The 26,350-nt window shown below is 45.6% G+C and overlaps 1 protein-coding gene across 3 annotated transcripts in view; it reads left to right on the top strand.

Annotated features, from left to right (window-relative positions):
• Nucleotides 1-19,703: 19,703 nt before the first annotated feature.
• Nucleotides 19,704-26,350, top strand: part of LOC144110188 (uncharacterized) — an 86,761-nt gene continuing 80,114 nt past the window's right edge. For all 3 annotated transcript variants that reach the window (XR_013309762.1, XR_013309761.1, XM_077643023.1), the window contains exon 1: nucleotides 19,704-19,795. The gene's annotated coding sequence lies outside the window, so the exon portion shown is untranslated. The remainder of the gene's footprint in view (nucleotides 19,796-26,350) is intronic.

Here is a 26,350-nt window from a genome sequence, read left to right as displayed (position 1 = left end):
ATTATGCTATAAAGCGCGTTCTTAACCTGAACCGCCCGCACCGGTTTTCTGTTTGTCTTTGAGGTATAGTTGAGACATGTCAGCGCTCTATCTTCAAAATCAATCCTGTAGACCTTTTGCAAGGTGCATAAGTGCTCTAAAGTGCTGAATATATCTGGTCTGTTAACAACAATGTGTGACTCTTTTGGAGCGCTCCTGTGAATTGATCTCATTAAGTCCTTCTCTTCAGGCACCATTTCCTGAACCGTTCCCTTTGTTTTACTTCGGACAATGAACGGCGAAATTGTGATTGGCGTCGCCATTGACAACCTTGATACATCGGTATTTCTCTTGAAGTTAAACAAGAGCCAATAGCTGCGAAGATCCTTGGATGGGAGTTTGGCGTCTGAATGTTCTAGATGGTGCAAGCAGACTGACTGAAGATGTTGCTTCTGCTGACAAACCTCTCGTAATCTATGCAAAACCAAACATTTATTTAAAAATGCAACTAGAAAATAATAATAATAATATTGGTTTTTTGGGGGGGAAGGAATTGGCGCAGTATCTGTCTCATACATCGTTGGACACCTGAACCGCGCCGTAAGGGAAGGGATAAAGGAGGGAGTGAAAGAAGAAAGGAAGAAGGAGGTGCCGTAGTGCAGGGCTCCGGAATAATTTCGACCACCTGGGGATCTTTAACGTGCACTGACATCGCACAGCACACGGGCGCCTTGGCGTTTTTCCTCCATAAAAACGCAGCCGCCGCGGTCGGGTTCGAACCCGGGAACTCCGGATCGGTAGTCGAGCGCCCTAACCACTGAGCCACCGCGGCGGCTCTAGAAAATAAAGCTGTTCTCACATTGGCCGCTATAGAACAGAAGACTTGTTTTAAGGTAGAGCTGTTGGCTTTCGTACCCCTATCCTTCAATGTGACCAAATGGCAAGAACAGGCTCCATACAACGAAATGAACTGCACTTTCCTATTCTATTTTCTTTGGCTCCTTGCATCCCCCCCCCCCCCCCCCTTCGTGTTCGGTAGCCAAGTGAACATTGTCTGCTTATCCTGCCCGCCTTCCCTTCTTTCTCGCGGTCTCTCACTGCCTTATGCGGAGTTTTCGCTGCCATCATCGCAACTTGTGGCAAAGCACTCCAGAACTCATTTAATAATCATCAGGCAGTTATTCTCCTTAGCCGGAGAGTTCCCACTGATCACCTGTTTCAAGATGGGCATGGTTGAGGTGACAATGACTAACGTGTGCTTTTGTTGGCTTCTCTTATTGCTTAAAAAAGGACGGAGAGGTGTTTCCGAGTTGTCCCTATTTCTTGATTCTTGCGCTGAGTGGAGTTGTGAATACAGCTCAACGAAATCGTTTCTTCTGCTGTAACACTGCACATAAAAATACGCTTGTCTTCTGGAGCAAAAACATTTCTTATATTTCCGACGGAAGGCTCTATCGAATGTCCCCAGCAGAAAAGGAACAGCACTCTCATTAGCTGCTTTAAAGCAAGGGAAATAGAAACTATTGGGAAGCATATACCTATAGGCTAATTTGAAATCCAGACGAGGGATCAGCTTTCGCGAAAAACTACAGTCTCGTTTTCTTCTTGTAATTTTTTATTGTTGTCTTCAGAGCAATCGCAAGCTTTACAAAGCAAACTGTAGCATAGAAGCCTCAGCTAATGAGCATAAGAGGGATCATTTCTCCCGTGTGCTCCTGAAAGAACAACCGAAAATACTGTCGTTCTAACGAATCTCTTCATCTGAATATAATCAGTATTTATTAAAACGGCGCAGGCCGGGCTTCTCACTTTATTAATTCGCTAAAAGCTGTAAGAAAATCTGTGCAAGAGTAAAGCTGAAATTTAAGAGGGAACGCTGCTTCCAGCAAAGTTTTTCTTATTCCTTAATTGACACGAAACTTATTGACCGTATTAAAAATGATGTGATGGCCAAAAACATCACTCTTTTGCATTTATGATATGTTTCCTACTATTTATTTTCCTTTTGAGCCTTGTGAAAACCATGAAAAGTTAATGAAATGTTGCAGAAGGTTAATTCAGCGCTCGTTGCAGTTCTACAAGCATGTATGTACAGGACGTGACATGCTGATGTTTTTTTTTTTCAGAGTGCACAATTTTTTTTCTTTTGAATTTTTTACGCGTACTTGGCTAAACATGTGTAGAGTGACAAGAAAATTTTGCACCAGGGATTCTTAAACGACAAATTTCAAACATGAAGAAAGTATCGACCAGAATTTTCGTTCTAGTAGTGAAAAAAAAAAAACAAACGCTGTCAAAATAAACAAAAATGTCGCGAAGATATCCGCTGCTCAAAGTGAACAACCGAGAAAGACCGACTGGAGCATTCAACGCAGGGATGCTTTTTTTTTTTCAAAAATTATATAAAATTGAAAAACCAACTAGCTCAGATGTCAATTCTGCTTCAGGGATGCTTTATTCCACTATGTGGTGGCAATGCGATAGCTTTAATGGCTCCTGATGCTGTTAGCGGAAATGACGACACTTCCGGTCCGGTGAAGCCACATCCGTCTCGCGACGTCACTTCTCTCTAGCCAATGAGAACGCTACCGTCTGGTGAAGCAACTTCCTTCCAACCAGTGGGAATATTCCGGTCTGCTGACGTCACGACTCCAGCCAGTGAGAGTGATCCGGTTTAGTGATATCGATTCCCTTCATCCAATGGGCGAGTTTTATGACCGACAACGCATTTTAGCCCTATGGGGCTTTTAACGCTGTTGCATTAAAACAAGAATGAGGAAAAGCATTCGCACATGTAAACCACATTTGCTGATTTCTAAGGTATCAAGGACTACCGCTCTCCATTTGTAGGCAGTGTTTCTTGGGTGCTTCTGTCTGAACGTGGCGACCATTTCACCTGCTTGCAGTGGGCTGCTGCAAACTAGCAAAAGCTCCCGAAGAACTCGGATGCGCATCCGTTGGGTCCACCGCGCGCTTTGTATCACTGATGAAGCCTGCACTTTTTGCAGATACACTACCCGCAGAGCCTGAAGTGCTGGGATGTACGCTCGCGATGTACTCCGCTGTAAATTCACTCGCAGCAGCTAGCGCAGAGGTTCTTCGACGATTCATTGCCAATGGCCACCTCTCGCACGTCTGCCGAAAAAGTGCGTCGTTTGGTCGTTTTTTTTTTTTTTGAAGGAACCTCAGTTCATGAGCGCTGAAGTTCGAACTAAAGAATATTTCTCGAGATGGTCGAGCAAGCGCTCGCCTTTTAGCTGAGCACAAGAGCAGGCGCCTTTCTCTATGTTCCCGAGGAAACAGTGCCGGTTGCTAGGGGCAACCGCGGAGGAGACCAATGCGAATGCCATTGCTAACGGGTAGCGGTCACACCGGGGGGCGTTGAAACTTTTGCTTATTGTGTGTTTACTTCTGCCCTTAAAATAAAGCTGAGGCACCGGATTTGAAGATGAAGAAACTAATTTTCCGGAAAGCCTAATAAAGCGCCCCTTGGTTGCGTCTCCGCACAGATACCAGGTTTTAAAAAAAATGCATCTTTTTTGACGGCTCAAGATATTCAGCAGCGCCTACCGCGGTCCGCGGTCGATAAAACAATTTTTGGAGTACGTGTGAGCAGATTTCAGAAAATTAAACAGTCATACAAGCGGATACCATCACTTTTGAAAAGCTGAATTTTTTGTCATTTTTGTTCGACTTGAAAACAGCCTACCCCTTTAACTGAGATCAACTAACCGTCCATCATCATTTGAGTCTCCTTAATGTGTGAAACCATGGAACAAATTTGAAACGCTCCACACCACAGTCTTGGTCTGAAAAAAGCTTACTTTCTTCAAATTGGAGCCCTGGTTAAAGAAATAGGTTGATCAACGAATTGTGATTAATCAGTAATTTTTTTTCAGTTAGAACAAACCCCGCTAACGGGCTCACTAGTTTCTCCAATCACGAAAACACTATTGCGAAGCTTGCATTGCCGCAGGAATTTCACTTCTAAGTGGAAGCCAACTTTTCATCTTAGAGGAACGCGAAATGCACGGACATTCATGTGCAATGGTAAAAAAAAAAATCTTGGTTGAATTTTGTTCTAACCTTTCGAATACGTCATGAAACGGTGCCTACAGCGCAGCTCTGCAACCTAAGCCAAGCAGTGGCCTGCAGTATTCTGAAATAAATATTAAAAAAATGTATTATTATAGTACTAAACAATGTGAAATCGAAGCTAGTGCGACGTTGTTAGTCTCATAAAACGTTGCTCGTGTAGTTTGTTTTGTCGAGCCATTAATAGAAAAAAATATGCTTAAACACTTTTGAACACAGAAAACTCCAGATGTCTAGTTTAATTGCCGCCTTAATACAATGCTCAGCTGCGTAGGGGAAAGGCATTTAACTTGCAGAACTCTATTGTCGGGACCGTAATCAATAGTTATCAGTGGGCTCCGCACCGGTGGCCTAGTGGTCTGAGCACCCGCCTCGCATGTGCAAGGTGAGGGGTTCGATCCTCAGTGCCGTCGGGTACCCACCAGTGATACAATGGGCACAGGCTTTCCTCTGGTCTGGTTATCGACTTCTTTAGGGTGAAGTGCTTTGGAAATGGGTCTTTGACTCCACCTTGCGTAGTCGAAAACACCTTGTGGCATGGCGCTCTCTGGCCACAGATGCCCTTGCGCCATAAAAATCCATCATGATCATCAATAATTATCGATAGCAATGATTTGTGTAACAAATGACTGCTTTGTAGTGATGGGGAGTTGAACTATTGCAGATGAGGAAAAACAAGCCCTAAAACCGTTTCTTTGCACCAGATTAGTAACATGCCTTGGGTGATGAACATTTATGATATGAGCACTGCTGTGAATCCATGAGGATACAAAGGCTGGAGTAGTGTTCTGGATATCGTAAATTCTTACCATTCAGAGGGGCATCCTTTGCACTTTCCAGGCTGAAGGCCGTTGTCTGGTCTAGCATTGAAGGAGATAGCTAGAAGCATATTTGTTTACCTGCGGCAAATCGATCCGCAAAACTGCTTTGTGCACGTTTGTTTTGCCCACCGCTGGAGCAGGAGGTGGAAAAATGCCTGCGCTCTGCTACTCCGCGGTTGTGCCGTTTCAGGCTTGAGCCACGGGCGCTCGGCGCAATGTGCAGCAGGTGTGAAATTCTTCAGCAATGCGCCTTAGAGCCGTTTCCATTTTACGCGAGGCCTCGAAAGCCCTTATAAATAATAAGGATCTGCAATGCATTTTGGTTGCGATACCTAAGACAAGTTATATATCATTGTAAATCTAAGACGAATGTTTAAGTATACGAGGGACGGCTATGCCGTGTTTGTTTTGTAGGAATGTGTATGAGGGCTCCTCGATTATTTATCTTAAAGCACAGCTGTTCGTACGCAAAACGGCTTAAGCGGACAGAAATAGAACTAAGGGAAGCGTAGACTTAAATTCATTTCTTTCTTGACCACAGAGTTGATAAGTGGCACTGCATACTGCTCTTCCGAATACTTTGTAAAAGTTCTGTCCTCTAGAAATGCTCACAAGTACAATGCATATAGAAGTCCTGCGGCGGCAAGTAAGAGGAAAATTTGCAGGTACACAGGCGAGTGTCTGATGTCGCACTGATGTTGCTATTAACTTTCTATAAAAACTTGGAAGGAGCATTTAAGCTCTGCCTTAAGGATATGACGCAATAGTGTTAATGGGTTAATGTCCATTTGCGCACAATTGGACAACCAGGCAGACCTCTCCTGTGTCATTAACGTTTCTCCTCTTCCTCTATACTTCCCGATACCACTCCTGGCGCAGTGGTGCAGTGGTGCGGTGGTTAAGCTATGCACAACTGCCCTGCGATGGCAGGTGCTGCCACCGGTGGGGCTTGTGTGACTCAGATTGCTCTTTCCAAACAACCTCTCGCGACCAATAAATGATTTACCTGCCTCGTCCCACAGAGGGCAGTTTACTCACAATCCGTTGGCCTGATTGTGATGACTCCGCAAGTTTTCGTGACATATTTGGCCCACCTGCATCCTTGGTTGCTTCTCTGGGGATTTTTCGTGGATTTTTCACTCACGGTCGTCGACGCCGACGTCGACGACGCCTAATTTTCTCCGACACAAGCTCCTTAAAGCTATCACAATAATAAATCACTTTTGTTGTTGCAGCACGGGAGAGTTTTGCAACCTCCGCCTCAAGGCACTGGACCTTGGACTGCGCCTTCGTCTTCCACGTAACTTAGCACGTCGCGAAGCAACATTGTTATGCCGTTTATGGATCGGTGTTGCTTTTACCAACCACTATGATTTACCACCACTATGCAAAACACAGGGCACTGTGTTGTGCCCTGGACCGCCTCAATCCTCGCACATTAACAGAACAAAAGATCCTCGGTCCGTGGCCACAGAAGTCGACTGCCCTCAAGGCATACAAGGCACTCTTTGCCTACCTGAGAGCGACTGGATTGAGTGACAAATTGTGACAGCGTTGTGTGTGTGTGTGTGCGTGTGTGCGTGTGTGTGTGTGTGTGTGTGTGTGTGTGTGTGTGTGTGTGTGTGTGTGTGTGTGTGTGTGTGTGTGTGTGTGTGTGTGTGTGTGTGTGTGTGTGTGTGTGTATGTGTGTGTGTGTGTGTGCGTGCGTGCGTGCGTGTGTGTGTGTGTGTGTGTGTTATGCCTTTTTCCCCTTCTCTCTTCCTCCTTTTAGTCCCCTATTTCCTCTTCCCCAGTGCAGGGTAGCCAACCGGAACCCCTTTCTGGTTAACATCCCTGTCTTTCCCTCCTCCTCTTTATCTGTCTGTTGTTGCATCATGCCATGCAATTTACCGCTATTAGACTTGATTTGAGCCTCGAGGATTTTTTTTTTCAGGATGTGAAAATGTTTCTTGCGTTTTCGGAACGATTTGCGCTAGTCTGTTTAAGCAGGTTTGTTCATTATCGACGATTCAGCGTGTTAATCAAAAAGTCATTACTAGTTTTTCTTCCGAAGAATAGATATAAATGAGGTTCGCATTTGTCCTGGTGAAGGACTTCAACACCATCCCATTTTTAGCATTTTACTTCACGACAAATCTATGGTCATCGTATTCTTGTCACTGACATAAAATGAATGCCACGTTATTTTCTGCACTATTTTCGATGAACGTGCGCCACATTCCTTTGGACATGCGCATCAGTTGTCACTTGCATAATGCTTTCACGCACGCCTTAAAAACATTATACTTATTTTATTTTCTTACTGTGTTTTTGTAAATCCTTGCAACAAAATTTAAAGTGATCGGTTATTCATCAGTGATGGTCTTACAGAAGAAGAACAGAAGAACACTACATTCTAAGAATCTTTTAAATCAGGCACTGAAAGGCAGAAAAAAGTTATTCGCTTTGATTTTAATAAATTCATGAGTAAAAAAAGCAGCTCTCCCACAAACGATTACAAATATTTTACTGCACTTCAAGGCACGACGCGGAGAACATGAACTCAGCAATACTGGGCAGTTTTACTAGTTAAGCTGCTAATAAGCGAACCACGCATTCTTCACAAGAGTAGCGGTAAGTAGTGGTTCATGCGCAGGCAGGTTCACACGCAAGTTAGAACACCAGCGTGTAATCGTCGTTTTGAGCGTGGAGATGTACACAGGGCTCGTGCTATATTCATGCTGTATTTGTTTACAATGCCTCTCTGCTCTCATGCAAGCTCATTGTTCCGTCCGTATCACAACATCCATATGTGAAAGCTGTTAGGGCACAGCATTTGATGACTGCGAGGAAGGTGCAGAGCAGGAAACAAACACGTGTCTCTGCAATTGCCTGTTCCATCTCTTCTCTCTGTGTTCATCATTTACGAGACCTCACTCTCACCGCGACAGCCACTCCGTCAATAAACGATCATGTAGGCAACCCCCGCATCGATCGCGACCGCTGGTTACCTGCTTTTTGCGGTCACAGATATCTCCTGTGCCTCGCAAACAGAGCTGCGAAAGCGCCGAAAAACCAGCTTCTACCACCGCCCTTGGCTAACTTTGGTGTCTGCTGCATCGCCTGTGTGGCGCTGGCGAGCACTGTCAATGTTCAGTCACACTACACATAAATACCCCGAAAGCAGAAGATTAGGCAGCCGTCGCCGTAGCTGAGTTGGTAGAGCACCGGACGCGAAATTCGGAGATCGTGGATTGGTATCGCACGGGCGGCATGTGGTTGTTTTTTCTTCTGCTTTCTAATCAGTTACCTTTAAAATATTTGCTCTGCTAATCTCCCCCTGATGAACACCACAAATTACAAAAATAAAACATCCCCCCCATGCTCCTTGGTTTCGGTGACTGTTCGCTTCCGTCATGCTTGTATAGAGTAGCGTTTTCTTTTTTTTTTTTACTCTTTTCATAGATTCTCATGACAAGGATGGCTTTTTTTTTTCAAACCTCTGACAGCCAGTGCCCCTGTAATCCCTGCTGTGATATTGGTCTCCGACATCCAAGCTCCTCTCAACAATTAAGCCCCTGTTGCTCCTTCTACAGATCCTCCTAAGGCACCTAGCTCCCTGGGCGCCAGTACTTCTGGATGGAGACCCGCTGCAGCTTTCAATGAGTGAAGTAGCTCCCTCTTCAAAAATGGCCAAATCAGCCTTCTAAGATCAATTAACTACAGGTGTGTGATGTGCTGATGAGTGCTATTTGAGAAAGCATAGGCTCCTCGAAAATTTTGCAATGAAACGGCCGCTCAAAAACTCGTGGTTTCGACGATCTCCTCTATTTGGCTCTCACATTCCATCCTGACAATATTGTCACGAGGTGGTGACGTTGAATAACACAGTAGCAATACTGTGAAAGACAAAACTAACTTTTATTGCGCGAACCTGTGCCCACCAAAGAGGCTACACTTACAACACAACGGTAGCGGCGAACACGGTCGGCGATCGTCGAAAATCTGATCCGCGGGTCAAGCGCGTCGGCTGTTATATAGCAGTCGTCGAATGTTCCAGACTAATCGTTGGGACCCGCGTGCCTTCCACAAAGTTCTACACCATTCGCGTCAGGCGATGAAATCAGATAACATAAGGTTCGGCTACAACAGACAGCGAACAGAAGCATCGATGACTTGCCAGAAACTTCGGACAGATGCAGGCGCGTCCCGCGCTGTGCGATAACACTTGTTAGGCGGCGAAACGTGGTCGCCCGATAAAGATAAGTACACGTGTCAATATCTTACTTCAAGAGTGCTAGCTTTCATCTCAAAAAAGATTATTATCAACTTTCATGCGTTTCGCTTAGATCGCCCATGTAGGGGCGGTGGTTAATCGGTTTTAGTGTCATCTATACTCTGCCTTAAGGTTTGTTTGATTTGAAATGCCTCGGCCAGACTGTGAAATTATTGGTGGTTGTTAGTCGCAAGGATGGTAACTACTGCGGGATGCTTTGGTATCATTTTTGGAAGCGTAGGTAAGCTGAATGAGAACCTTTGCGACCGCGTTCCGTAAGCTTGGTGAACGGATTGAAAAGGAAACCTTCGAGCCTTAGCAACAGAAGACAGCGCGCAATATTCAAAAGTTCTTTTTGCCTAAGGTCAGCTAATGTTGGCCACCTGTACACATGCTGCACTTGAAATTTGTTCTTTCCTTTATACCCCCTTCCAACCTTCCTCAGGTATCCACCCAGAATGAGACAGTTCCTGTGCTTTTTTTTTTCAGACTCTACCCTTCTTTCCATTAGGGCTTGGCTAACCTTGGCTGGTCTTGGCAGTGCACGTTAAAAAATCCCAGGTGGTAGAAATTTCCTTAGCCCTTCACTACGGCGTCTCTCATAGCACGAGTAACTTTTGGATGTAAACCAAACCAAACTTTGAGAGCTGTCCTTTCAGCATTGTGTGTATACTGCGTGTTGCAGTCTTCTCGCCATTCAGCTTTGTACGGTGTACAAAATCCGACTTACTGACAATGGCGCATTCATATCAAACATTCTTCGACAAAAATTTTGAATACTGGAAAACTGCATGGTACTTGTATAAATATTAAAGATAATGGTTCATTCTTCCGTTATGTTGCAAAAGGTTGTTATTGTGTTTCCATCACTTGCATCGAGCAGTTAACCCAGCCATAGAAAACTAATTGGGAATGCTTTTGACGATAGCAAGCACGTTAACAGCAAAAAAAAAATTCAAGCGTGCCGACGGGAGATGTGAGCATATATTGATTGTTTTAGTGAAATCTCACAATATATGAAAAAATTGCGTTCATAAACTGCTTTCTTTTTTGCCCAGAATTGCTGGGTATGAGTAGACTTGACAACGCAGTAACGGAAATCGCGGTAAATTATAATACTTGGTGTTATAACAATCGCCTTTGGTTGCTTCGCTGTTTGTAGAAATTTGCCAGCGCGAGTTGTCTTTCACTTGGAGAAAACAGCCCCAGAAAGCTTCTTCACCGGCGCTAAATTGTGTCGCCTGGCTTCCAGAAGCCCACTCCCGGATAAGCATGCACTAGATCCTAACGAATAAATCAACGACTGAACCTTGAACTGGAGGTGAAAGCGCAGGGAATTCTCTCCGAAGTATGTTTTGAGGAAAGAGAGCCAACATTCGAAATGCGCGGAGTAGATTCGACTAGAATGTCGACCAGTCGATTCGTGAACAGCCAGCCTTGCGCCAATAGCGTCGCTCTCGGCACCTAGGAGTACTTGGCTGGAGGGCAAAGAAATGCTTGCCGCTCTATATAAACAAAAAGACTTCTTTCCCCTTAAACTGCCGCTTCGTCCAAATCACATTGTTTCAGAGCGGACCCGGTCGGCGCAGGCAAAATACAAGAGCTGTTGCCAGAAAGGTTGAAACGGGAAAATTGGTGAACGTGCCTTATCTTCTGCTCTGTTTTCTTTCCCTTTCATCCAAATACTTTTGTGTAGGATTTTTTATTCTCTTTGTTTTACGCTGTTTACTTGGAGACATGGGGAAGTGGACTTACTTTGAGTGACCCAATCCTTCAAGAGACCATTTCCAGCGCACCGACATTTAAGAAGAGTGGTCTGTCATGGATCCCAAAATCGAGCAGTCGGAAGTTTTTTCCATATATGGACGTGTATTATTTTTTCTTGAAGATCATCTGAGGACCCTACCTACAGATATAGCAATAGCCACTGACGCATCGCAATGCAATGAAAAAGCAGGTGTGGGAATATTTTGTTCGCATTTAGACTGGTCCTTTTCACTGCGCCTTCCAGATTTCACCCCTATTTTTCAAGCAGAGTTTCTAGCAGTTTTACTTGCTCTACGCAAGCTAGACCCCCCTATTACAGCAGTTGCAGTAATTACTGATTCTTTACCTTTGTGTTCGTCCCTCGCTGCACATGTTGACGGTCCCATTTTAACAACTTTCTTGTCCCTACTTCCTCCGCATTTGAGCCTTGTTCATTTAGTATGGGTTCCCGGTCACAGCAGTGTGACAGTAAGTGAGATTGCTGATAATCTCGCAAAGGCTTCCCTCAGCGGCCCCGTGTTGCCAATCATCCCGGCTACAGCCTATATTACAGCATCTAGATTTCGCCGACGTGCGTTTTTAAGCACGCAAGACACAACACTTCTAACATCGGTGGATTATCAGCACCTTAAATATTATTGGAACAGGAAAATTTGTTGCCCTGGGCAGCTTGAAGTATCACTGACAAGGCTGCGCTGCCGCATCCCCCATCTAAATTTCTATTTACACAAGTCGGGTTTGGCGCTCTCTCCCCTTTGTGCATTTTGCCGTGAGCCTGAATCTATAGAACATTTTTGGCTGTATTGTCGCCGATTCAACTCTCTGAGAAAAAGGTTGCTGGAGGAGCCCTTGCAGCATCTTGGCCATAGTTTGAGCAGCCCGCTCTTGCTATCATTTGGCGCCACCCCATTTGGGTTCAGCCACAGATCTGTTTGTACCGCTGTTCTAAATTTCCTGATAGAATCTCACCGACTGCCTTGCTAAGTGTTCCAAACTTTTCTTTTCTATCAATTATTACATTTGGACTTAATCATTATTATTTAATCCCTCTCTTTATTATTATTCTTATAATTTTGAAATCAAAACACTCATCCCTTTTCTGTTCATGAGGAAGAATTCATCGGTGTTGCGCTCCCACGTGCTTTTCCTTTTTATTATCTGCGTTCAGGTGAACAGCCACGCGATTCTTGGCCGATCCCCCAGTGTGGGTATGTGCCATCTTTTGATAGGCAAACAACAACAACAACAACCCGTCGGTTCAAAACGAGCAGCATCGCTTCTAAAACAACCGTGAAATTTTCATGGTGCATTACGAAAAGGGAGAAGCCTGGAAATGAAATAATCCTTGCTTCTCACTCACGCCAACAGCAGTGCGTTACATCTGACTGTGCTGATGATGGGGATGACGATGCCGCTGAGAAAGTAAAGACCGAATAGAGCAGCCACGTCAGAGGGGGTGTAACACCTGGGGAAAAAAAAGTTATAAACGAACTTAAAAACAGCAGGAAAGATCGAAAGAGAAGGATAAATTTTAGAACCGAACTGGAATACGAAAGCCATAGCTGGAAGCGGACTAACTAAGGAAAACTAGAAAACTGCACTGTCTGCTAACATGAAGAGCAAAACCGCAAAACAGGACGGGACTAAGGCAGGCGACAACACAGGGCGGTACTGACAACTGAACATTTATTGAAAATTGGAGCCAGATAAGTGTGTCAGCACGCCTTCTGTGTGTATTTTTCAGAAAGAGTTAGCATTTTTGTCAGCGTTTCACTAGGTTGTTTTTTGCTTAGTTTTGCGCAGGTTAGTTGTATCATTCTTGCTCGGTTTCATTCCTTTCGCCACATTGAATGTTTCCGTCATGGTTGCCATTGAATTGTTTCTACATGCTTCATCTTCTTTTTATGATTTATGATTGCTTTCCAGATTACACGCGCGATTGATCCTTATAAGCTCTGCTGTGTTTCAATAAATGTTCAGTTGTCAGTACCGCCCTGTGTTGTCGCCTGCCTTAGTCCCATCCTGTTTTGCGGTTTTGCTCTTCATGATGTCATACCAACTGGCCTACACCAAAGTCCTTCTAAGTTACTGTCTGCTAACACGTGTCATACCTATGGTGCCTTTCATCTATCACTTGCTCGTCACTCTGCATCCAACGTCGTCATTGTCGGCGTTAGCATTACGCGCTCGCATACGAACAAAAGGAAAAGGTACGATCGGAAGCGATTCTTCGTGTGCTATGCAAATGCCATGTTGTATTACGCTTGTGGGGTCTGGAAACGCTGGAGACGCTGTCTTAGGCTGCTACCCACGGTCGCTCGGCTTGAGAAGGTATATAGACGATTAGCATATATGCAGAGTTTGCTGCCACTGCTGATCTTCTGCTGCTGCTATACTGCTCTTATCTCCTGTGCGCCTGTCCGCCTGCCTGATGAACAAGCGAGCATAGTGCGAATGTAAATAAAGACTAGGAGCTCGGTGCGATTAACAGGAAAGTTTATGATCTAGCAAAGGCGTGCGTTCAAGTTTGGCTGGCCGGCTCCTAATAGCAGCAAGAAAATGGAGGACAAAGGCGCCATGCACATCGCTGTACACACAGTGTGCGCCACGCTTATCATACTCGCAGAATGATTTGATATTGCGTCCCTCTCGCGTAGTGTTCTTTAATGTTTCGGTGTGTCCCATCGCTTTGCCAGGAAATGCAGAAAAAGCATGCTCTTCCATTAAGAAGATGACAAATCAATAAACTGTTGCAAAAAACCCAAAGAGAATCATGTGAACCGGCCTTTAGACAGAGACACATTTTCTTTCAGACTGACTACGCAGTACTTATTCGCAAGCATTTATCAGGCGGCGGCGGCCAAAAGCCATGCTCGTGTAGAAAGATTTGGGCCATAAAGGTGCGGCAGGGACAATATGAACTGCAGTGCAGGGATTGTACAATTCTTCCTAAGAGTAGTGCAAATGCCTCATATATCATTGCACGGAGCTATGTGCCGAAAAAACTTTGCTTTGATCTTGAAAACAGATCGTCGTAATTGATTATTAAAGAGTGCAGGGCATAATAAAAGACAAGAACGCGATCGCGCTTTCCTACGTGACAAGCGTAGAAACGCCGTGACCAGCATCTTCATGAGACATTTATTTTCTTCTATATGTTCCTTTTATATTGACTGGTCAATAAAGTATACTGCCTGTGGTAAAGCGGCGTCGGCATATTTCCTAACTTAAGAGGCCACAAAAGGGGTGTTTGAGCTTGGCTTTAAAATGCTTGCACTATGTAGAGTACAAGCCACCGAGTGTCCATGCCGCGTACGAGACCTCAAAAGCGAGCGGGAAATTTACAATATATTTTTTTTTAAATTCCCGCTTTCGCGCCTCGCCGCGACGCGATGTGCCGGGCTTTCGCGTCAAAGCCTGGCAGACGACGTCAAGTCTTGCAAATGACGTCAACTGCCGGGGGTTATCATTGGTTCACAGCGCCAAATTCAGTCAGATGTCACGCGCTGCCGCGGCCGCGGCCACTCCGCGCGCGCCACAGCCGGCGGAGGTAGGGGAGGAGCCGATTGAGTGGGGCCGGCGGATTGATTGATTGATTGTAAAACATTTATTGCGTCGAGAGTAGGTTGCAGGAGACACATACTAGATGGAGGAGCGCCGCCGTTTTGGCGTGCGAGAGGAGAGGGAACTGCGCGAAGACGCAGAAGTTCAAATTTTGTCTGCATATAACTCAGCTTCCACAAAACGCATTAGAATAATTCTTGCTGGTGGATAGTTATGAACCGTCACCTTTTAACATCCCAGACATATCGCGCCTTTATTGAGACCCCCTTTCTGGGCCCCTTTAATGCCAACGCATTCACGCCCTGATAAGTTTAGTTAAGTTGGTTTTGGTTGGGTTAGGCTATTGAAAAGGAAACACGCTTCAACTGTTTCACTCAACGTGGACAGCGGAACTTATCATTGATAGAAAGGAGGAAAGTAGTGAAGGGGAGAGAAGAAAGTACATGTGTGTACCATGTGTCTTCACACTGCGTCCGGCATTTCTTCTTTGTGGCCTGCCGCGGTGGTTCAGTGGTTACAGCGTTCGGCTACTGATCCGGAGTTCCCGGGTTCGAACCCGACCGCGGCGGCTGCGTTTTTATGGAGGCAAAACGCTAAAGCGCCCGTGTGCTGTGCGATGTCAGTGCACGTTAAAGATCCCCAGGTGGTCCAAATTATTCCGAAGCCCTCCACTACGGCACCTCTTTCTTCCTTTCTTCTTTCACTCCCTCCTTTATCCCTTCCCTTACGGCGCGGTACATGTGCCCAACGATATATGAGACAGATACCGCGCCATTTCCTTTCCCCAAAAACCAATTATTATTATTTTTCTTCTTTGTGTTGCGTCTGCAATGTCAATGAGTGATCAGAGCAGTGCTAATATACGTCATATTGTTTTTCAGAATACACGACTAATGCATTCAGAGAGTAAACTGCTTTGTAATATCTGGCCTCATAGTCTCTTGAAGGCGGCTTGAAAGGTGTATTATGACAAGCCTGAAATTGTGGTCAACGCAGTGAACGGCAATGCCCTCAGCTAGCAATGGGCATTTCAGGCTTCGTGCGGGAAAAAGAATTTGGGAGCGCCTCTGTGCACAAGCTTGCGAGATGCAGGCCGCTCGTGCGCAGAGCTGTGCAGCCTAAATTGTTGCTCTAGTTTTAATTGGGAACGCAGTACCGTTGAAATGGCCACTGGGAAAGTCTTCTGATACGAGGGATTCTTTCAGCTTCAAGATGCTTTTGCTCAGTATTAGTACAATATCGCAGAGAAACACCACTTGGGACCTTGTACATTAATGTTCAGTCCCTGACAGCACAATTGCAAAGTAAATGCAATACCATGCAGCTAGTTCGGATAACAAAGAGGTGTCCTTCAGTGCCTCAAAGTGTAGGAGTTCTAAACGGCTCCTAAAAAAAAGAGTTTTGCCAGTATCCTCTGCAGAGAGACTGTGACTGTCGTAAAAAATGCATATCCTAGTATGAGGATCTCCCGCGGCTCTCTCCGTGTGTTGAGAATAAGCACGTCAATTAAAAATAAAAGGAAAAACTTATTCAGTTATGGTACTTGAAACACAAAATGAGAAAGCCAGGGCATGAGTACGCATGAAAGAGAAATATTGAAAACGGCACGAGGCCTATTGTAAGCCAGCTAACTAATGCAACTGAATCTCTTAGCGCATTTTGAAGAGACGGAAAAATAAAGTACAGATAGATAAAAAAAAGCACTCGTTGTTCGGCTCTGACGGCCTTGAGTGCGAACGTTTCGAGTTGGGCAGACCCAAAGCAATCCGAAGCTCAAGGATACTTAAACCGAGTGGATAGTCCGCGGGGTACAGACAGTGCCGACTACCGACACGATGATTAGGTTTTAGACCATCGAGAGAGTAAGACAGATAATGAGGTATTGAGGAAGGATATGTTGGTAAAGGACGCATCTATAGAGCAGCCAGAATGAAGTGTTCGGCTGAAATGCGAAACTGAGTCTTCTGTAAACGCACCCCGCAAAATTTGTCAGAGGCTTTAGGCGAAAACCGCGACACCCGAGCCTTGGTATGTAAAGATGGGCGAGATGAGGAGGGGCGAGGGTCATTCAGTTTTCATGCTTTTCCAGAGAGAGGGTCAGAAGAAGAAAGGATGAAAAAAAGAGGTAGAGAGGGAGAATGTTAACGTACTATTCGTTTCGCGGGTGGATGGGCGGCCTGATCGCTCAGTGTCACGGCGACGTGCACATTCAAACCGATGGAAGAGCGGACACTACGTCGCTTGAATTCACGCTCGCACTGGGGTCCGTGGTAATGGAAGTCCCCTCCAATCTCCGGGATCGGCACGCTTCACCGATGTGAAGAGCATTGGGAGCACTGCCGCTCCCGAACCCACTCGTTGCCAGAGCTACTGTCAGAGCACTCGCTGGTAGAATAGAAAGGGAAAATGGACAGAGTGAGACGAGAGCTCCGAATCCGGGATGCCACAAGCGAGAGCGAAAATTCGGCAAGGCAAAACGCGGAGGTCATCTCTGCGATGCTATAGACCTTGGAAAGGGCGGCGTGAACAGCCGAAGCAGCATAAAGAAGCAACAGCGTCCGGAGCGGCATCCAGTGGCGACGACCGCAATTTCCCGACCGAAAGTGAGGAAGTGATGAGCAGCGAGAGACGGCCTCGCAAGCAGTTGGAACAGAAAAGACAAAAGCGCCGGGATTGCCGACGGCCTGCGAGGAGCGGATTGCTGCGGCCGCAACCTACCTTTGAAACGCGTTTCCGATCTGCCGTGACGGTCGTCGGGACCTAGGAGTGATTGGGGCAAGGAAATATAATTGAAAAATGCCGGTATTCTAGAGGAGATTAACTATTGAAGTATTAGATCAAATTCCTGAAGGATCTCAGTCATTCAGACAAATGAATTGAACAGCCAGTATTCGAAGGTGGTTCCATGATGAAATATTTAGTCTATTGGTTACATATGAATTATTCGATGTATTGATTCATTCAGTAGTTGACACTCGTTAATTGATAGATCGATTCATTGATTGAGCGAGTAATTTCTTGCTCCCTTATTCCCAAAATGACAACTATTACTGCAATAACTCAGCAGGGCCAAGAATATACAAACTTGGCAAGCTGCTCGGCACTCACAGGCGATTAAGATGGAGGAGAGGAAAGCTTCTGAAAGCTATAGCAGAAAGTGCGCTTAACCTCTGTTATGCAAGAGAAGTGGTTTCTAAATGAACCCGTACTTAAAGACCCAGAAGTGTCATGTATCACTTAACAATGTAAATGCCCTAATATATTGCAGCCTTTTATTCACATTCTATACTGCCAGATTACTGTAGGTGGCCTCCTTTCCTCAGAGTCATGCCATAATGATTTACTCGCGCCGTCGCTGCTAACATAGCCATGTCAGTGGTCACTTAAATGATTTAACAATGTTTCACGTCGATATGGATTAAAAATACGTATTAACTGTCCTCTGGAGATACTGAAAGAGATGCAGAAGAAATTCCGGCGTCAATTTGGACGACTCCGGCGTTACTCAAGCAGGATTGGGCACCTGGCGTCTTTTACCTATTTGCTCCTTAAAAACGTGCCTTGATGTCTAACTAGAAATCGAAACTCCCATCTTGTGCTAAACAGCGAAACACGGCTTAAGCACTGTGCGGATAACTGTACAAATAAGGAATGACGTCACTTGAATTTACTTATAGAATGATATGCAATTACTAATGTAAGTACTTACATAGTTACTTACGCAACTTCTCGTACATAGCTATAGGGAGCACGGAGGTCTCATCTTTTATACAAAGACGCCGTCAAGGTAGAGTTTGCTGAATTGCTACCCGCATTAACGTTTTTTTTTTATTTTGGAACACTCCGGGAAGGAAGCCGATGTCATGCGAACACCCCACGCGCGTGCGTGTTTCGGTTGTCCGATGGAGATTAATGCAACGTAACTGAGACGCAACCGTTATGAACGTAACTGAAGCAGGAATTGGCGCTACCGACTGGAATTCGTGCCCGCTGGGAGATACACGAAATTTCACCCCCCCCCCCTCCCCCCTGGCTATAGCTTGCGGCGGGTAAGGCTCTTGTCATATTTTGTATTGTGCGAGCATTCACAGGCGGCCGCTGTGTGCGGCGGTTTACTAAATAATAATCAAAGTGACCATATTCTGCTGGTTGCCGTTTCAAAACAATGTTCTTTTGATCACTCTTATTGTTATAGCCACCATTCCGGCCAGAAATCGCCGCGGCAGAGTTCTTATTCACTATCACTTTAACTACGACAAAACCTTACCACTTTCTTTTTTTTTTCCGAGAAAGAGTCTCTCAGAGGGAAATTTTTCTGGCTTCCTGACTTACTGTTTCCGCATTGTATACAGGCGCTCCTCAGTGCTCCCTCAAGTCCATAGCGTCTTGTCTGACCTGTAAAATTGAAGCGGCAGCAGAGCGCGACTGGAACTCTGGAAATGCATTTTTTTGCGGCGTTGTATTTGTTGCTTTATTTCTTTAGTATGTCTTCTAATACGCTGAACTGAAAAGCGGCAAAGACGAGCGAGGAGCGTTATCGCAGTCGTGTGCCAGCGCCTTGGCAAGCGAGCGACAAATCGCGTGTCAGCGCCGATAAGTAAGCAGCGCTGCGCTGCCACAACGGCGCCTAGCGGCACGCACACGACATCCGATGAGCAGTGGTTAGGAGCCAGAAAATCGGCATGCTAGCTGACGCATGCAGAGCGACGACCTTGTCACCAGGCGCCGCCGCGATAGCGCGCGGCCACGGCGCCGTTACGCTGCGGTTATACGCGACAGCCGTACGGGACGGTCCAGCGACATTTACCCGTGATAGTACACATTCGTTGAGAACGGCGACGCCTTTAAGCCGTCACCGTGGTTAGAAATCAATTCGCAATTTGTGCCTCAAGCATGGACACTTCGACATTCGCGGCCGACCGAGATTCAGGCAACGTGCGGGTCGCGAGCACTGGCTGTTAATCACTGAAATAGCGCTCCCGAGTGAGCCGGGAACACGTCACGCTGCCACCACACTGCTTGCAGCTTAGCTCGCAGTTTGCCTCGTGCGATGCGATAACGCCGTGAACATGCGTGCTTTGTCATGCGCGTTCGCGGATCAGTCGCTATCAGTGTTCTTTCAGAGATACAGAGCCGGCACTTATCACGCGGGCCTGTATCCCGGCCGCGCTTTTGACCGTGCGATCTCGATCCCGGTGGCTGCCGCGAGGCCTAGCACCCGCAGTTCGGTGCGCCCGTCGCACCGCTCCGCACGTGTGTGATGGACTGCACGTCAGCTGATACGCAGCCTGGACCCTCGTGCCTCGGCCGTTAAGTGAGTGCTTGTTCATCTCAGTTCCCTGCTGGTCGTTCAGTAAAGCAGGTTCAAAATTATCCAACAAAGGAGTAAGCCGGGCTAGTTGGTACTGTACATTCTTTGCATGGAAACAGCGCAGCAGACGGGACCAAGAAAGGAAGACACACAAGGGCGCTGACTATCAACTGAAAGAAATTTATTGCAGCAACGTTAATACACAAAACCCATACATATGATAAAAGCATGAAACCTTAAAACTAGGTGACAAGATTCTTCTAATCAGTCATTATAAATCTGATTTCTTTTCAAGTTGACAGGAGTGCTGACGCACTTCTCCCCTCGTTGATGAATGACATACGCCTCAAAAAGTTCGCGGTCAAGCTGGTGCTTGAATCGTTTAAGAACCTTGGTCTTGTCCAAAGTAGCAGTGCACTGGCATGAGGTCATGTGTTCAGGCAAGTTCTTCCTTGCGCCGTCTTTTATATCTTTATTATGCTCTCTGAGCCTGTCAGTCAAACAGCGCCCAGTTTGTCCTATGTATGCTGATCCACACGATAAAGAAATATCGTAGACGACTTCCTTTGTATAATCAACGAAAGCTTTTGCAATGAATTTTTCTGTTGATATTCTGTGCCCATGTTTGTGACTTCCTTTCTTGATCCCGTCTGCTGCGTTGTTTCCATGCAATAAATCAAAATTGTAGCTTGTTCAATGGGTTGCGGAGCGGCGCCGTTACCTGAGTTCGTCCTGCTGAGGAATTCGCGCTAAGTGCTACAGGACAGCGCGCACACACAGACGAAACACCTTCTCCGTCTGGGTGTGCTCACGTCATCCTGTACCACTTATTGCATTTTCCTCAGTATGAAACACCGACTAGCCCCCGCTCTTGCCTTGTTCTATTCGTCGTGCTTTATTATCCCTGCTCAACTTCATAAGTATTGCTTCTCTCAGCTGCTGCCTTGTGGTTGTTAGAACCTGAGAAACTGTTCATTGCATTTTGGTTTTGCTTCCGTAGCTAATACAATACATCGTACATACTTGAGGCGAGTATTCACGACCGAACATGTGGGCGCGGACATGCAATTACCGTAGCCCGCGCAGGGTCGCCTGCAATATTTTTTTAATAGATTAGCTGACCATTGAAGACTTATGTCGCTACTGGTACTTAGTCGGAAATGCACTTAAATAATGTAGGAGGCATCGCTGTTTGATTAGTCACGTTTCAGATAACTCAGCGTGTCGACTTTGTCGGCGATGTGTCCGACGTTGCACCACGCATTTGTCACCACGTTTAAAAATCGAGATGCTTTGAAATGGCGTTCCGCACTTTCTCATCGCGGTCAATGATGCGTTCGTTGGCTGTGAATGAAGGGTCGATTTAAATGATGCAGCATGAAATACGAAAGTTACTTCGAAATATTATGTTTTATCCTTTTTAATGAGCGGTGCACCTACCCATTACCCCTACCTGGGGGCAATAATGTTTTAAATATACAGGGTGTCCCAGCTAACTTTAAAAATATGCCGCGGCACTCTAGGACGACGGGACCAAAGCAACTCGCACTATTTGTTTGTATTGGGCTTAATTGTTTAGTAGATATTAATTAATGAACTTCGCAAACAACGATGATAGGCGAAAAAGGCCAATGGGAAAGTTGTAGAACGGTCCGCGAAACGTCCCACTGAAGTTTCTAACATTCCACCTATTACGTGTGGGTTTTTCTTCGCTCACTGCAGATGCCCGCGAAATACAAAAATAAAATGCCACGTGACATGTCCGCTTGCGCGCAACGATCGTAGTGCTCTCAAACGTTTCGCCCAACCAACCAACAGCTCATTTAGCCGGGTGTGCTGCTGCTTAGAAGGTGGCGCTGGCTGTGAGATTTACGCGAGCGCAAGCGATAAGAACTGTGTCTGCTTGTCGCTGTCATCAAGCGCCGCGAGGGAAGCATACCGCTGGCGTAAATCGCACAGTCAGCTGCAACGTCACTGCCCTGTCACCTTTCAAGCGGCAGCACACCGGGCTAAATGATACGTTCGCTCCTACACGGAACGTTTGAGAGCACTGCAATCCCGGGGCGCAAGCGGGCATGTCACCTTTTATTATTTTGTATTTCGCGGGCATCTGCATTGATCGAGAAAAAGCTGATGATAGATGGAAAGTTAAAATCTGTGCACCGTTCTAGAACTTTCTGATTGGACTTTTTCGCCTATCTTCGTTGTTTGCGAAAATGGGTAATTAATGTCAACTAATTATGCCATTAAGTACACTACAAAAATAGCGCGACTTGCTCCATACAATAGCCAGCAGCATGCATTTGGCCACGTCGTCTTATAGTGCCTCGGCGTATATTCAAATCCTGGGCAAAGTTAGCTGGGACAACCTACATGTATACCGGCTTCGATATGATGTTTCAATATTTTTACGTTCTCTTCTAAGATGCTATCGATAGCTGTTAACGGACGATCGACTTCACATGTGCCGTCCGAAATAAGTAAATAATTTTGAAAGGATTTGCATACATGCATTTCTATGCTCCGCGATCCCATCCAGTATCCCCTCCTCGTCGACCACAACGCCACCACATCTTGCCTGCGTCACAGGTCGCTGTGGGTCTATTCAAAGGCAGCCGTTACACCAAGGGCAAAACATAGGGCGTACTGATCTGGAAACAACGGTCTATTCACATCACGTGACTCTAGACGGTCTCGCTCTGGCCGTTACAGGCATCATTCCTCTTGAGTTTTTCAGCTTACATTGCTATGACGGACGAAAACTATTCATTTTAAGATTTCTACGCCTGTAGGTACGCGAAGTGTTCTCCTTTTTGTAGCACGTACAAGCATTCTTGGCGGTTCCATAAAGGCACCGCGGAGTGCTAGCAGGACCCTCCACGCTTGAGCCCCGTTTCTAGATTATTTTGTTCTGCAATGAGTCTCATCTGAGAGATGATGTTGACAGTGACGAAAAAACGATGGTAAACATAATGCTCTCCTCATATGTGTTCTGCTTTCTAACTTTGTGTTGCACGGGTAGTGAATGAATGGGTGCACCCGGGCGCGTTTCCCTTGACACCTTCACTTTTACAGCGGAAACTACTACTCCCACGCAAAACCTCAATGTCATGTCGCTCCGAAGAATGACCTTCAAGCGGAGCAGCGGGGTTGTGGCTGTGACATCGTACATACCATGTAACTCGCTGCGCGTCGGTGCAGCGGCGCCGCGGAGCCGACGGCGTTCGCTCGCCTTCTCAACTGCGTTGAACAACGTGACGCGACGTTCACCTAGCAGTCGCGCTGAACCCCGTGACTCGCCGTTCATCTGATAAGATAGTAAAAGCGCGAAACGTTGCTTGACGTTCGCAGATAGCCATAGAGGAGTCACGCGCTGGAACCAGTGCTTCGGCTCTGTATCATAGACGGCTGATTGAATGTGACGATTCTTATGGTGAAGAACGTCTACAGGGCGTGTTGGCGAGTGATAGAACCAAGAAATGTTTAACCACAGCAAACCGTGTCTTACCATGCTTAATCGAACTTCCGCTGTGTAAACTAGGTTCAGCCGGGATGAACCCCGGCGAATTTTCTTTCTATTCACAGGCGTCATTTGGTGCTGCTCGTGTGAGTTGATTCATTGCCCCATAAAAACTTATTCTTATGATTATTCGAGGCCGCCTCAAATAGCGAAGGAAAAAGCACTAAAATTGATGGTGCAAGTTGCAATGTGCAGCCACTTGAATTGGTGCATTCAAAGCTTGTTGCAGACACATACGCCAAAAATAAGCATTTGATAAATTACTGCCGCTCAAATGCTATCTCACAAACCGACCATGAATACGCTTATCACAGCTTCTGTTTTTGTTTGAGCTAATAACAAAAAATGCATTTATTTGCTGTTAACAAAATTTAGTCATACAGCTTTGCAGCCTAAATCCCCTCAAAGGATGACAATGCCAATGGCAAATGTTAACCTTTTGTCTTCTATTGTTTTTTGTTCAAATCATGTTTGTGTAGTGGATGCCAGCCACGCCCACTCAGCTGGTCTTGTTGGGTTTAATCTGTTTTTCCATCAATAGTTTTGTGTGCGTAACAGTTGCTGCGTTTTCACTCAAGAATGCCAGTATGGTTAGGTTTTAAAATTTTCCCTAGCCACTTCCTTTTGTAGCGGCCACTCATATGGCCTTGCCTGCTCTGCTCCTAAAAGGAGCCAGATATGCAGGTTTCCTCATGCAAAATCTGTGTTTTTGTAGATGCTTATCTGGTGCCCAGTTCAGTTTCCCGGTTTGCATTCTATATATTTGTTTTACATGTTCATTCTTCTCTCGCCTGGCCTGTTTTTTTTTTATTTCTCGGCTTTCCTGGATGCTCGTTACATACCACTGCTTTTTCCAGCTCGGTGATTCCTATCAGGGCTAACCCTTTTGTGTGGTTTTGCCACAGCATAGGCAGCCCTGCGCCGATGCAATCTTTACAAGTAAATGGACGGAGGCGAAGATTAGTAAAAGCTTGGGCTCACCTTTGTATAGCACCGTCCTCTTTAAACCCATTCTCTAGATATATGAAGATTGTTGCAAAGAGAAGATTACACCAGCCAGGGAACACAATAGAGCTCTATATATGCAGGCTAGGGAGTAATTGTGCCCGCCAGAAAGAACAAGATAAGCGAGAGCAGTTCAAAGACAAGAATCAAAGAGAGGAGTGAATGCCATTCGGCGGCATAAAGCATAAGTTTTTTTGGACTTGAGTGGGTTTTCTGAGCATATTTTGAAGAGGTTGATAACGTTTCTAAACAATTTACCAGTCTTGTGGGAGGGTGCACTGGTTGGCTGTTTTTTCAATTTTCATTTCTTAAACTTTTCTATTTCCTTTGTTCCTACACCTGGCCTTCTGTCTGAACAGCACACTGGCCCCCCGTTTTCTGCGTTCAAACGGCTTCAATAGCTAAAACTCAGCCAGCTTTTTTCAAAGACGCTGTTCGTCCTTATACTCACAAGCATCGTCCATGGCAGCTGTCGTTTTCCAAATTTAACAATATAGAAAGAAGCTCGTAAATTATATTCGTTTTTCGATTTTTTGCGGTGTTTCATTGGTCATTTATTCCGAAGACAATGCGGTGTGTATGTGCTATATGCTGCGTTGCTGTTTTTCTGCTCCTTGGTTTTCTCATGCTGCCCTGAAAGGTTTTTTAACGGCTGCACTCGACCGAAAGAAATAGGCTCCATCACTAATTAACTTTTTGCCACTCCATTCTAAATTTACTTTCTCTACTGGCGATTTGATATTCGCATTGTAGCAGTTGAGTCACTTATAGCTTCTGGCGTTTGACGTTTCTGTGCTGAACAGCGAACTATACCAGGCTTCTGAGTACAACTGATCTAAATTAAAGTTAGCTTAAAGCAAGCTTGCGATTTTTAGCGACAGTCTGTGACTGCAGAAAGGTGCCCAGCCGGCATAATAGCGCTAAGAGCTTCGCTGTAGTTGGTCGATAGCCACTATACCGAAGATAACGCGAAAAACAAAGGCAGAAAGTTCGGCACCACAGGACGGGAAGTAGTTTTTCCTGCGGCTAGCCATGCTGGGATAGCGTCCTTTGCACTGCTGCATACGTAATATGCTCTCAGCGAGGTGTTCGAGTCCTTTTTCATTGAGTGTTAGATTATCTTGAAAATTTAAAATTGCTTTTTGGGGAAAGGAACTGGCGCAGTATCTGTCTCACATATCGGCGGACACCTGAACCGCGTCGTAATGGAAGGGATAAAGGAGGGAGAGAAAGAAGGAAGAAAGAGGTGCCGTAGCGGAAGGTTCCGGAATAATTTCGACCGCCTGGGGATCTTCAACGTTCACTGACATCGCACAGCACACTTCTTTCGAGTGAGATTTTTGTTCGTACAGGCAGTAACCGAGGCTGGCGTATGTTTTAACGATGCATTCATTATTTAAAGCTCGCTATTGAAGGCCCAGTACCTTTCCTTTCCATATAACTTTTTCACACACAAAAGAAAACAACAACCGCTCCTAGCTGTACAACTCAGAGTAAAATTTTCTGTACTCGTTAGTTAAAATTGGCTGAGGATACTTTATTCATGTTAGGCACGTCATTAATCCTAAGGATTCTCCAGCCTTCTCTGGCATTAGCGAGCTGCAACACAGAATATGAATACCTTGCAATATTCCGAAAAATGGAATCTCTTGGCTCTCTTCGCTGCTGCTTTAAAAAAAAAGGTTCAACAAAAAGATGGGTAGATGCATTACCGCCGTCTGTCTGTAATATTAACGGCATTATCTGCTGCTGAAGATATGCCTGTGCTGCCAAGCATACCGCAGTGGTAGGATGCGGCGTCATTTTGACAGTCACGGGTTATTTAAATGCACATTAATGTCCATACGCAGGTGTCTTTGCATTGCCTGTGATTTAAAATGCGGCCGTCCCGACACTTCCTTGATCTCCTTAACCTCGTGCTCAGTACCAAAACACCTTAGGCGTCTTGGGCGTAATTGTAAAAGATAGTACCATACAAACAAAACTACTCAAAACAACTTCAAGGAAATAACAGGGAAGAATATATAAAGTGT

Source organism: Amblyomma americanum, chromosome 11 (genome assembly GCF_052857255.1).
Source record: "Amblyomma americanum isolate KBUSLIRL-KWMA chromosome 11, ASM5285725v1, whole genome shotgun sequence".
In the NCBI taxonomy this organism is placed as follows: Eukaryota; Metazoa; Arthropoda; class Arachnida; order Ixodida; family Ixodidae; genus Amblyomma; species Amblyomma americanum.
Note: the sequence above shows the minus strand (reverse complement) of the source record. Positions and strands in the feature narration are given on the sequence as shown.